Below are 12773 nucleotides of genomic sequence, written 5' to 3'. Positions count from 1 at the left end.
AGTTGAAGTTCCAGTGTTTCGGTTTACAGTCCGATCCACAAGGCGTAGCCAACATGAGGCGGCAGGTATTCACGACTATTTTTCACTTTCCGCAAGAATTGCTTCAATATAAACACGGAAGTGCATCGCTTGTCCATTCTGTTGCATTCTCATACTGACAATTAAATTCATGAAACTTCCTGGCAGATTAAAACTGTGTGATTCTGTGAAATTTGGAAGGCAGGAGACGAGGTACTGGCAGAATTGAAGCTGTGAGGACGGGTCGTGAGTCGTGTTTGGGTAGCTCAGTTGGCAGTCGGCCTTAGGCTGTGGAGCGGTAAGGTACGTCCCGTCCGCTCTGTCTCGCGTTTCCGGGTGTGTTTTTGTTTAGCGCGCCATCGCACTAGTGTTAAGTATTGTAGTTACGTTCCTGACATCAGATGGCTCTTTCGTATCGGAAAGCCACGGTCAAGCTGCAGTTCGACACTACGTACTCTAGACCCAAGCCCACGAAGCTACTAGGTATCTACTTAGCTATTGTCTCCAGCGTTGTAAATCTTAATTTATCTGACGATGGAGCCTGTGACAAACTTCTCAGAAACTCGACGGAAGGTTATCGGTGCTGCCACTCTGACAGAAACGTGGGTTTGGTGACGCTTGAACGTGCTGAATTGGGAATACATAATGTGCGCGGGTTTGAGCTACCATTTGAAGTTCCAGCGGATTTGGTCACCCTCGCTCTTCGACTCTAACGAAAAATGGAAGACCTTCGAAAGTAACCCCGCCCTTAACGGGGTGCGACAGGTCCGTATTGAATTGCAGGCCTATATACCTTCGTATCTCACGATCGCTGGTTGCAGGGCGATAATTATTTATGACTATCAACCGACGGCCTACCCCCGGATTTGGAGAGATAGGACACATGCGTACCGAATACCTGCTACGCCGTCTCGTGCAGACGCCCTCAGCCGTCAGATTCAACCGTCGATAGTGACCTCTACGCCGATTACGCGGCGAGACGGGAGACGCCAGCTGTCTATGACGACCCTTCTGTATTTGTGCAAGCCTTGGAGGCCCCTGCAATAGTTCCTCAGGAGCCCCCAGCGTCTTCCAGCGCTGATGGTTCTATAGCCCTCTCTTCAAGCCCAGGCGCACCGCTACAACGACAAGCCGACGGTGCGGTGGAAGTTGAAGAACAGGGTGCAGCGTCCTCCCCCTGCCCTTCGCCGGAAAAAGAGGCTAGACAGCGTAAACAGAAATCGCCAGTGTCATAAGAAACGGCGCATAACAACCGACGCAACAGAATAGTCCGAGACGCCAACGATGGATGATGAGGTGCGTCAGCCGATAGACCGATACTAACGTACCACACGGCTCGAGGTCTTTTCCCGCTACCGATGGGTCTGCACACTGTGAGGATGCGGGAGATCACCGAACCCCGACCCCAGGGGTGCTCCTACGACTACGTCTGCGTCTCGAGATCCAGTGGTATCGCCGTCCCTAAGAGACTGGGCGCAGGAGATGGAGACGCAGGATGCTTTTCAGGACCCTGACGATACACCGATGCCGCTGGCAGCGTCTACGTTGCTGGCGACTGAAGTCTTGGCCGGCATGACCCACACCCGTCGCTTCCTATCTCTAAGCCATAACGACGCTCCACACCACTACTACTGCCCACTTGTAATACCAAGGGCACCCTCCGTGACTTGATGGAACAGGCATACCTACTCGCCGTGATCAATGTCAACGGCGTTACTTCTGCTGCAAGATACGTTACGAGCTACGGATCTGGATGTTGGTTTCCTTCAAAAAGTCCGATCAGGACTCTGTATCGATGCCTACGGATATGACGCCTACACCAAGCCTTCAGATGTGGGCGGCTGAGGTACAGCACTTCTACTGATGGAAGGGATTATGGCAGCTGATGTCTCCTATTTACCGTCGGCCCGGGGGGTCGCACTCACGACTGGTACAGTTCGTGTGATGAACCTGTATGCTCCTTCCGGCACCGACAGAAGGTGAGAACGCCGCACCTTTTTAGCCGAAGAGATAGCTCTGCTCTTCCAGGGCAATGACGAGAGCTTGGTAGTAGGCGGAGATTTCAGTTGTGTTCTCAGACCATCCGACCAGGTGCCGCACTGTACCACCTGACCAGCACTTCAGGCACTTGTAAAGGACTTGGCTTTGTCGGACACTTGGGTCATACAACACGGCGACCGAAAGGCATACACCTATTTTAATAGTCACTCCGCGAGCAGTTTGGATCGAGTCTACGTCAGACGCGGCCTGCGATCGGCAGTTGTCGGCGCTTAGATGTGGCCGGCAGCGTTCACGGATCACCTAGCATATGTGTGTACTCTCATCTTGCCCCGCCAACGCGTGCGACGACGTAGAGGTTCGTGGAGCCTCAGTGTGGCCCTTCTTGATGAGGTAAATTGCAGCGCGAAGTTGATTCTACATGGAACAAATGCCACCGGCGATTACTCGCCTACGATTCCGTACTCTAGTGGTGGTTACGGTGTGTCAAGCTCGCCTTGTGCCGGACACTATCGAGCTATGGACGAGATAGAGCGCGCTGGTATACTGAGACCACTGACTTCTACTACACTGCGCTCCACGAACTGGCTGTGCAACCGCCGGCGCCGGAACGACAATCGGCAGAACACCACGTCAAGGCACAGTTGCTACGTATCACTGCCGTACGTCTTGCGGGTGTGCGGGTGCGAGCGAGGGCAACTGATGATGTTATTGGAGAACGACCTTGCCTCCACCATATCATTCAAGACAGAAGAAGACGCAAGTGGCAGCTCGTTATGGAGGTCGAGACGGAGGATAGACGACGATTTGACACGCAAATGGACATCGTCCGAGCCTTCACACAGTCATACAGACTACAAGCGAGAGTACAATATGGATGTAGAAGTCAGGTAAGTCCTATCTGACCTACCCGTCTCTCGGAATCCACAAGATGATGCCACGCTTTTGTCGGAGGTGACTTCAGAAGAACTACGCGAGGCTATGTTGCCCGGTGCTCCCAACAGAATGCCATGACCTGACTGACTCCCTCTCGAATTTTACAAAAGGTTTTTTGATCTCATGGGCCCAATGTGGGTCAGGATGTACAGAAAACTCCTGAACCCCGATTCTCACGTATCATCTGAGTTTACTGAGGGTCTCTTGATTCCAGTGACCAAACCCGGAGGAGGCTGTCGCCCATTTGATTTTCGCCCACTGACAATGCTAAACACCGACTACAAGCTGTTGACACGCATCCTCCGTGAGAGGCTCAAATCTACGGTAATGGCGGTCATTCACACTGACCAAACCTGTTTCGAAGGCAACACTAATGTGTTTACGACTTTAAGCACCTATAGATACGTGGTGGCGCTCATGCAAACATACCGCCTCCAGGGCGCTCTTGTTGCGCGGGATTTTGACCATGCTTTCGATCGCGTTGAACATGGTTTCCTGAGTGCAGTTACGGAACAAATCCGTATCCCGTGCAAGACGACATCAGTTGTGTTTCGTTTGGTCCATGGGGCGGTCACGAGGATTATGGTAAACGGCTATCGGTCCGCCCCCGTCCGTGTCAACTGGTCCGTCAGAAAGGGTTGTCCTCTTTCTGCCGTGTTAGTCGCCACTGCCCTCGAAGCAGCTCTTCACGGAATGCGAAGACGCTTGGAAGGACTTAGCTTCCGCTCCGTGACCTTTCGATGTGGTGCATACGCAGATGATGTGATGTTCTTAGCACGGACTGGTGACGAAATACAAACGGCCGTTTCCTGGCTCCAAAAGTGTGGGGCGGTGGCAGGCAGTGTGATCAACCTCCGGAATTACGCTACGTGGAGGTAGGTCCCAATTCTAAAATGTTTAGGGATATCGCTCCATCGACAAATACAACGCAAAGCGGCCTTTACGTATCGTAAGGTCTTACGACCAGTCCGCATAGAGGAGCGCCTCAATAAACTCTGATCCTTCAACGCACTCAATACGACAATGTATACATGGCTTCTCACCTTAACCATTACGCCCACGTATTACTGATGATCGACACGATGGCTTCCAGGATACAGGCAGTGTTTGGACATGTGGTGAAAGCTGGTGCCGTTTTTAAGATCCGTTTTGTTACTATTACTTTACCCTTCCACAAAGGAGGTGTTGGACTCACTCATGCCAAGCACAGAGCGTTGGCGCTGTACCTTCGCTCAGTGCGGTGACTCTGCCTTTCACCAACAGGCAGTCTTCCTGGCATCCTAATAGCAGAGGTGGCCCCACACACACTGTGCCCACCGGTAGCTATTGGTCATTTATTTCACTCGCTATCACATATTAGGACGTTTTTAGTGGAGGACAGCTATACCGGAGACACGGAATCCGACAGCGAAGATTTATTATAGTGTCCTGCGCCGCTGGAATCCGGCTAACGAAATGGTACGACGGCACCCCAAGGTCGACTGGACGCGGGTTTGCCGAGCCATCCACGCACCCTTCCTGTCAGCTTTGGTGCGGTCGACGTCGTATGTGGTCACTAACGAGAAATTTCCTACCCGACGAAGGCTGCATGCCATTCACCTAACTGACGACCCTATGTGCCCCCGTTGCGCGACAGTGGACACGGACGAACACAGACTGAACTGTGGTCCCGCACGCGAGTGCTGGAAACTGATCCGCCAGACACTGGCTTTCCTGCTACGCCACCTCTATGTTTCGATTGTGCCCCTAGAACACCTTCATACCGACGCTGCCTGTTTCCCCATGACCCGGATGAATGCGGTCATTTGGGTACGAGGAATAGCGATACACTACATGTATCGTGACGGCGAAAAAAAGTCCTCGATTTGTGGCAATACATGATCGACGATTTCCTGATCTTAACGAACAGAACGGAATACCGGAACCTTTTTGCCAACTATTTGGGATCGTCATTCTTGGACTCACCGCCCTTCCGGGATGTGCCGTGTGTGAGAAGAAACTGACTTACAGACGTGATGTTTCCAAGATTCCCCTACGATAACAGAAACAGTCTCTTACTGTGTGCAGCGGCCCCGGACGCTCCGACGGTTCATGACTGGTGATGTCCACTGCAATGACGACCGCCTGTTACTGGCCACCCGACATTTTCGGCATAATTTTTGGCGAATGGCTCCCTTGTTTTTGTTACTTCTTACATAAAACGAATAAATTAAAAAAAATGTGCTGATGCCCTTAAATGGTGGGAGAGGAGAGACATCTTCGTTAGGCCTCGGAATACGAGCTCTATCCGCCTTGCCTCGTCCAAGCTGCTGCTGACTGTGCTACTGTGCTAAATAAAAAACAATAATAATAAAAAAATTGGTCGGCAGTCCTGGTTAATTTCCGGGTGATGCATTTGTTTTTGATTTATCGTTCCGTTTCCGTATGCAAGAGGCAGAAGAAGTGCAGTAATTGTTATTGCTATAAAGCAGAAAAAAAACTCTCTTTTTTCAATTAAAGAAAAATATATTATACAAAAATTTTAAAAAAAAGAAAAAAGTAAAAAAAAGGTTAGCATTTCTGATTAAGCAAGAAAACCCGGGTTCGAGAAAAAAAAATGTTGGTAAAGCACTTGCCCGCGAAAGGCGAAGGTCCCGAGGTCGAGTCTCGGTCCGGCACAAAGTTTCAATCTGCCAGGAAGTTTCCTATCAGCGCACACTCCGCTGCAGAGTGAAAATCTCATTCTGGAATTAAATTCATGTTATCGCCAAAATAAAACTTTTATCACGAAGCTCTGATCGATACTCCAACGAGCGAGCCGAGTCGTACGAAATTTTCCAACTACTGTGTGTGGAAACCCTTTTTAGATTAGCAAAAGCTTCGCTACAAGACAACTCCATTTTCCACTTTCGCTGTTATACAAGAGGGCCAGAAAGTAAGTTATACCTCATTCCGGCAGACCAAATATTTCTTTGTGAATGGTGCACTACACGTCAAGGTGTCACTAAATTTGTTAGCTGGTTTTTTAGTCTCATTGTCAGTTAACATTATATTCTTTTAGATATGTTGGGTACACATTATTTTACCTTTACGGCAATGGATTTTACGTCCTGCTATCAAAACTTACTTTCTTCCATTGATTCTTGAAGTTCATTTACACGAGATGGAAACAAAATGGTTCAAATGGCTCTGAGCACCATGGGACTCAACATCTTAGGTCATAAGTCCCCTAGAACTTAGAACTACTTAAACCTAACTAACCTAAGGACATCACGCACACCCATGCCCGAGGCAGGATTCGAACCTGCGACCGTAGCAGTCCCGCGGTTCCGGACTGCAGCGCCAGAACCGCACGGCCACCGCGGCCGGCAGATGGAAACAGTACAAACAAGACGTCGATTGGTGAAGTGTCTTCTATTAACACGTATTCTTTCTTGATAATTAGGTTTGATAATTACGTTTTATATAGAGATGTACCGAGAATCGTTCTTTCAGGTCACCGTTTAGAATAGTGCAACGTGACAATAATCCCATTTCACTACGTACCCCGCAACAAACACCATGGGGGTGACGTGTGCAGGACATACGTAGATTTAAACTGAGTATGGAGCAGTTATTCATTAGCAGTGAAGTAGTTGCGTGATGAGATTAATTTACAGTATTATCAGACAATTCACACGCAAAATAAACAGCGGGGAACGTAATTAAATAACGTAATTAATTAACTTAGCAGTCTCACTGATTTCTCCCGACACATGTAGTGTCTGCTGTCCGTTCTTGCCAACTGCTCTGTCTGGACTTCGCAGAATCCCTAAGGACGAGCATTACACACGAAATCTCGTGAACATTAATTTTAAGCGGAATCTGTATTCCCAAATTTCCGAAAGGCTTTCGACAATATACTGCACCGTCCACAAACCAAGATACGACCGTGTATTCACACATATGCGAATGATTCACGGAGTTTTGACTCGAGCAACCCCTTGTGTTATACTGTAAGGGGGAATGAAAGTGACATCGGGCGGGCGCTGATAAAGTATAATGTGATCCTTAATGTTCGCAACATTCATAAATGATTTACCAACTATGGTCAGTAGCAGTATCGTGTTTCTCGCCGACGATGCTTTTAAAGGAAGTAGCGTCGTTGGAAAGCTTTAACGAAATGCAGAAAAACATGTAAAAACTTTCTACTTGGTAAATTGAATTACACCTCTGTTTAAATGTTGGTGAATGCTAGATAATGCCCGTAATAAAGCGAAACAACCTGATAGCATCTGCCTACAAGATTAGAGGCAAAATGTATAGAGCATAAAATATCGCTTTAGGATTAATTCTGGGAACCGATTCGATGTGGGTCGAAAAAGTAAAATCAGTATTACGGAAGGTGAATCGAAGACCTCGCTTTGTTGTCAGGGTATAACGAAAGTGTGGTGCGTCTGAGACGGAAATCACATGCAAGAGACTGGTGTGGCCAGTTCTAGAGTATTGCTTCCTCATGGCTGCTGAAGTCAGATGTATTCACTGACGCATCATGAGGATCGTAACGGGTCGGTTTAGGCCGTTTAGCACGGCTTGACTTCTGCTGGGGGCGCTTTCGATGAGGTGTCTGAATACCTGTGTAGGAATATTCGATTCTTCCTTAAGAACCGAAACCAGAGCAAGTGCTGATGTTGGTGTCTGGAACTGGAGTGAAGTCGACGTTTTAACTCATACCAAAAATGTTTCACTGGTCAGAAAAATGTTTCACTGGTCAGGACTCTCGACAAAACAGTCCATTTCAGGAAAGTTATAGTCAAAAAAACATTACGTATGCTGCTTTATGACACGGAGTATTCTCATACTGATACAATCATCGTCCAGAAATATTCTATTGTTCCCAGCATAGAAGGCTGTAAAATATGTTCATGTCATTCTGCCTATGAGGCAACGGCCTTGCCGCAGTGGATACACCGGTTCCCGTCAGCTTACCGAAGTTAAGCGCTGTCGGGCGTGGCCGGCACTTGGATGGGTGACCATCCGGGCCGCCATGCACTGTTGCCATTTTTCGGGGTGCACGCAGCCTCGTGATGCCAACTGACTGAATAGTAGCGGCTACGGTCAAAGTAAAACAACTTGTGCTGACCACACACCTCTCCTATCCGCATCCTCAGCTCGGGATGACACGGCAGTCGGATGGTCCAGATGGGCCACTTGTGTCCTGCATTCTGCCTTTGGCGTTTTCTTAAGCGCAATAAGGGAAGACACCCTAACAACGAAAAACATCCCTTATCCTAACACCATCTTCTCTGTATTTCACTGTTGGCACTACGTTGCTGAAAGGTTACGTTCTCGAGGTGTTACCACAGGATGTAGCGTGATTAATCATTCCAAGTGACTTGTTTGCAAATCGATGGCGTCGCTCTTTACACAATCTCAAAATCGCTTAGTTCAGAGTACAGAAATGTACGGCTTATGAGGAGCTGCTCGATCATTGTATCTAATTCTTCTTAACTCGCTACAGTAACTGTGGTAGCGGGCCCACTGGCAGCACTCTGGAACTCAGGAACGAGTCCTTCCGCGATTTTACGTGATTTGTACAACCACCCACCGCAACGGTTGACGACCCCTATCTATCAGCATACAAAGTCTGCCTGGACTTGATTTAGTTGTGGTCGTTCCTTCACGCTTGAGGTGCATACAATCACACAACAAACAGTCGATCTGGAGAGATTTTGAAGGGATGATATGTCCCTGACTGAGTTGTTGTTGTTCCAAGTGACATACAGTGTCTAGTCCACTTTCGAAGTCATTAAGCTTTCCTGACTACACTTTTGTTGTTACTACTTCCACACTAACGACATAACACGCCCCAAATCTATTTCTACTGGCCGGTCCGCTTCCGACAACATCAAATACATTCGCAGTTGCTAATATGGACAACCATCAGCTGTATAATGGAATTACGACAGTGAAAATGTGTGCCGGACCGATATTCGAACCCAGATTTCCCGCTTATCGCAAGCGGTCGCCTTATCATTTCGCTATCTGTGCACGACTCACGGTCAGACCAAACTTCGATATGCCGTAAACCATCTATCTTCAACCTGTACTCGTATATTAATTATGCGTATTCCCACACAGAGGAGACATTTTACTTGAAATTCGGTTGCCCTGTGTCGACGGATAAATACAATATTGCTGTGCCTGTGTGATTCCGAACCACGAAGCAATGTTCAAAAAATGGTTCAAATGGCTCTGAGCACTATGGGACTCAACTGCTGTGGTTATCAGTCCCCTAGAACTTAGAACTACTTAAACCGAACTAACCTAATGACATCACACACATCCATGCCCGAGGCAGGATTCGAACCTGGGACCGTAGCAGTCGCACGGTTCCGGACTGCGCGCCTAGAACCGCGAGACCACCGCGGCCGGCAGCAATGTTCCTTCGGACACCGAGCGAGGTAGCGCAGTTGTTAGCATACAGGACTCGCTTTCGGAAGGATGACGGTTCAAACCCGCGACCGGCCATCCTGATTTAGATTTTCCATGATCTCCCTAAATCACTTCAGGCAAATGCCGGGATGATTCCTTTCACAAGCCACGGCCAATTTCCTTCTTCATTTTCCCTGATCCGAGCTCGTCATCCGTCTCTAATTACCTCGTTGTCGACGTGATATTGAACACTGATTTCCCCTTCCCCCTCCCTCCCTCCCCCCATACATGCACGCATGTCCGAAGGAACAGTAGTGACTGTGGCGACTGCAGCTGTTATGAAACACAGGAAATGTATTCGCGCAGTTGCGTATTGGGCAACGACCTGCTGTGTAATGGTAAGACAGGAATGAAAATTTGTGCCTGATCGGAACTCGAACGCGGATTTCCCGCTTATAGAGGGCGGTCGCCTTACCAATTGACTATCTTGCACGACCCACGGCCATCCGCCGATACCGGGCAACGACTTTCAAGTAAATTGTCTCACCTGTATGGGAGTATACGTAATGGATGTGTACGAAACAGATTGTGCGCATGGTTGACGACATATAAAAGTTTGAATCCGTGAGTAGTACACGCATAGCCAGATGGTAACACGACTGCTCAAGATAAGCGGGCAATACGGGTTCGAGTGCGGATAAGACACAAATATGTATCGTCGTCATTCCATTATATAGCTGATGGTTGTCCATATTCGCAGCTGCGAATACATTTAAGGTATTTCTTAACGCTGTAGTCGCCTCACTGCCCCCTCCTTTGGACATGCATGCATATCTGAAGGAACACTGCGTCGCAATTCGGAATAACACAGGCACTGCAGTATCTAATAGTCAGTTCCGTATCACACAGAGGTGTCACGATACTTTTGGTCAGACAATGTGTATGCCCTGGGAGCTTATATGGAAATCTTTGGAAGAAAGGGACGATCTTTTCGCAAAATCCTTTTCCATTTGGAGAAATGGGAGGCGAAGAAGCCTGAGGTATAATTTTGCTGGCACCATCGATTATAATGAGAGGGTGATAATATTATACACAACAAAAAAAGTTGTGCATCACCTTGCTTCCGAGAGTTCCGGAACCTGTACAGAAAATTGGAACAGAGATCAACACAAGCATCATTTACGCCCTTTTATTGCTCATGGAAACCACACATTGCATGTTGTACCACCATACAGCGAGACCTTCAGAGCTGGTGGTCCAGATTGCTGTTCACACCGGTACCTCTAATACGCAGCAGCACCTCTTGTTGCGTTGATGCATGCCTGTATGCGTCGTGGCATACTATCCACAAGTTCAACAAGGCACTCTTGGTCAACAATATCCCACTCCTCAACAGCGATTCGGCGTAGATCCCTCATAGTGGTTGGTGGGTCACGTCGTCCATGAACAACCCTTTTCAATCTATTCCGGGCATGTTCAATAGGGTTCATGTCTAGAGAACATGCTGGCCACTCTAGTCGAGGGATGTCGTTATCCTGAAGGAAGTCATTCACAAGATGTGCCTGATGGGAGCGCGAATTGTCGTCCATGAAGGCGAATGCCTCGCCAATATGCTGCCTATGTGATTACACTATCGGTCGGAGGATGGCATTCACGTATCGTACAGCCATTACGGTGTCTTTCCTGACCATCAGCGGCGTACGTCAGCCCCACATAATGCCGCCCCAAAAGAGCAAGGAACCTCCACCTTGCTGCACTCGCTGGACAGTATATCTAAGTCGTTCAGCCTGACTGGGTTTCCTCCAGACACGCCTCCGACGATTGTCTGTTTGAAGGAATATGCGACACTAATCGGTGAAGAGAACGTGATGCCAATGCTGAGCAGTACATTCAGCATGTCGTTGGGCCCATCTGTACCACACTGCATGGTGTCGTGGTTGCAAAGATGGAACTCGCCATGGTCGTTGGGAGTAAAGCTGCACATCATGCAGCCTATTGCGCACAGTTTGAGTCGTAACACGGCGTCCTGCGGCTGCACGAAAAGCATTATTCAACATGGTGGCGTTGCTGTCAGGGTTCCTCCGAGCCATAATCCGTAGGTTGCGGGCATCCACTGCAGTACTAACCCTTGGGCGGCCTGATCGAGGTATGTCATCGACAGTTCCTGTCTTTCTGTATGTCGCCCAAACCAAACAACATAGCTTTTGTTCACTCCGAGACGCCTGGACACTTGTTGAGAGCCCTTCCTGGCACAAAGCAACAATGCGGATGCGATCGAACCGCGGTACTGACCGTGTAGGCAAGGTTGAACTACAGATAATACGAGCCTTGTACCTCCTTCCTGGTGGAATGACTGGAACTGATCGGCTGTCGGACCCCCATCCGTCTAATAGGCGCTGCTCATGCATGGTTGTTTACATCTTTGGACGGGTTTAGTGACATCGCTGAACAGTCAAAGAGACTGTGTCTTTGATACAATATCCACAGTCAACGTCTATCTTCGGGAGCTCCTGGAAACGGGGGTGATGCAAAACTTTTTTTGATGTGTGTATTTTGGTTAGTGGGAAGAGAATGACTCCAAGCTAGGCCAGTAGAGTGATACTTTGCATGTATACAGTCCCATACCCCCCTCCTCCCCTCCCCAGAAAGGTGGCGTAAGGCCGTCGCACTGAACGAAGATTACGTTGAAACATAGGGTTTTGTAGGCGAAACAATGAAGAATAAAATGTGGGAGAGCATTTCTTACCAAAATTAATGATTTTTCCGCCCTCTCCAAGCGTGTATTGAGCGAGGGAACAACGATTACATGCTCCTGCTAGCAAACAAACCTATCTTATTATCTAAGACGTGTATTCGCAATTACGAATACGATTAGACTTGATGTGCACAATTTATTGGTGATATATGAAAATTTGTGGCGGACACTAACTGTGTGAGAACAGGAAGTGGACATACACTGATTAACAGGCCTTCGGTACGGCAGGTGTGATCCGATAATCGAAATGGCTAAGGCGACCGCTTTCGTAAAGCGGGAGATACGGGTTCGAGTCCCAGTCCGGCATAAATGTTCATGTGACGCCAATAAATTGTGCAGCTGATACATAATTGTATTCGCAATTGCGAATTCAAATGGATCAAATGGCTCTGAGCACTATGGGACTTAACATCTGTGGTCATCAGTCCCCTAGAACTTAGAACTACTTAAACCTAACTAACCTAAGGACATCACACACATCCACGCCCGAGGCAGGATTCGAACCTGCGACCGTAGCAGTCGCGCGGTTCCGGACTGAGCGCCTAGACCTATCTTCTGTAATAAGATAGTCCTCCACGTATTAGTCTCCACTGTTTTTGGTACAAAACCGTATTCTTCAATTACACCACTTTACTGAGCGTGGGCGGGGGGGGGGGGGGGGAGGGGAGGGGGA

General features: G+C 48.4%; 1 pseudogene; it reads left to right on the top strand.

Moving 5' to 3' along the window:
* Window positions 1-7853: 7853 nt before the first annotated feature.
* Window positions 7854-7971, top strand: LOC126099095 (5S ribosomal RNA; annotated as a pseudogene).
* The last annotated feature ends 4802 nt before the right edge of the window (window positions 7972-12773 follow it).

This window comes from Schistocerca cancellata, chromosome 1 (assembly GCF_023864275.1).
Source record: "Schistocerca cancellata isolate TAMUIC-IGC-003103 chromosome 1, iqSchCanc2.1, whole genome shotgun sequence".
Lineage (NCBI taxonomy): Eukaryota > Metazoa > Arthropoda > Insecta > Orthoptera > Acrididae > Schistocerca > Schistocerca cancellata.
Note: the sequence above shows the minus strand (reverse complement) of the source record. Positions and strands in the feature narration are given on the sequence as shown.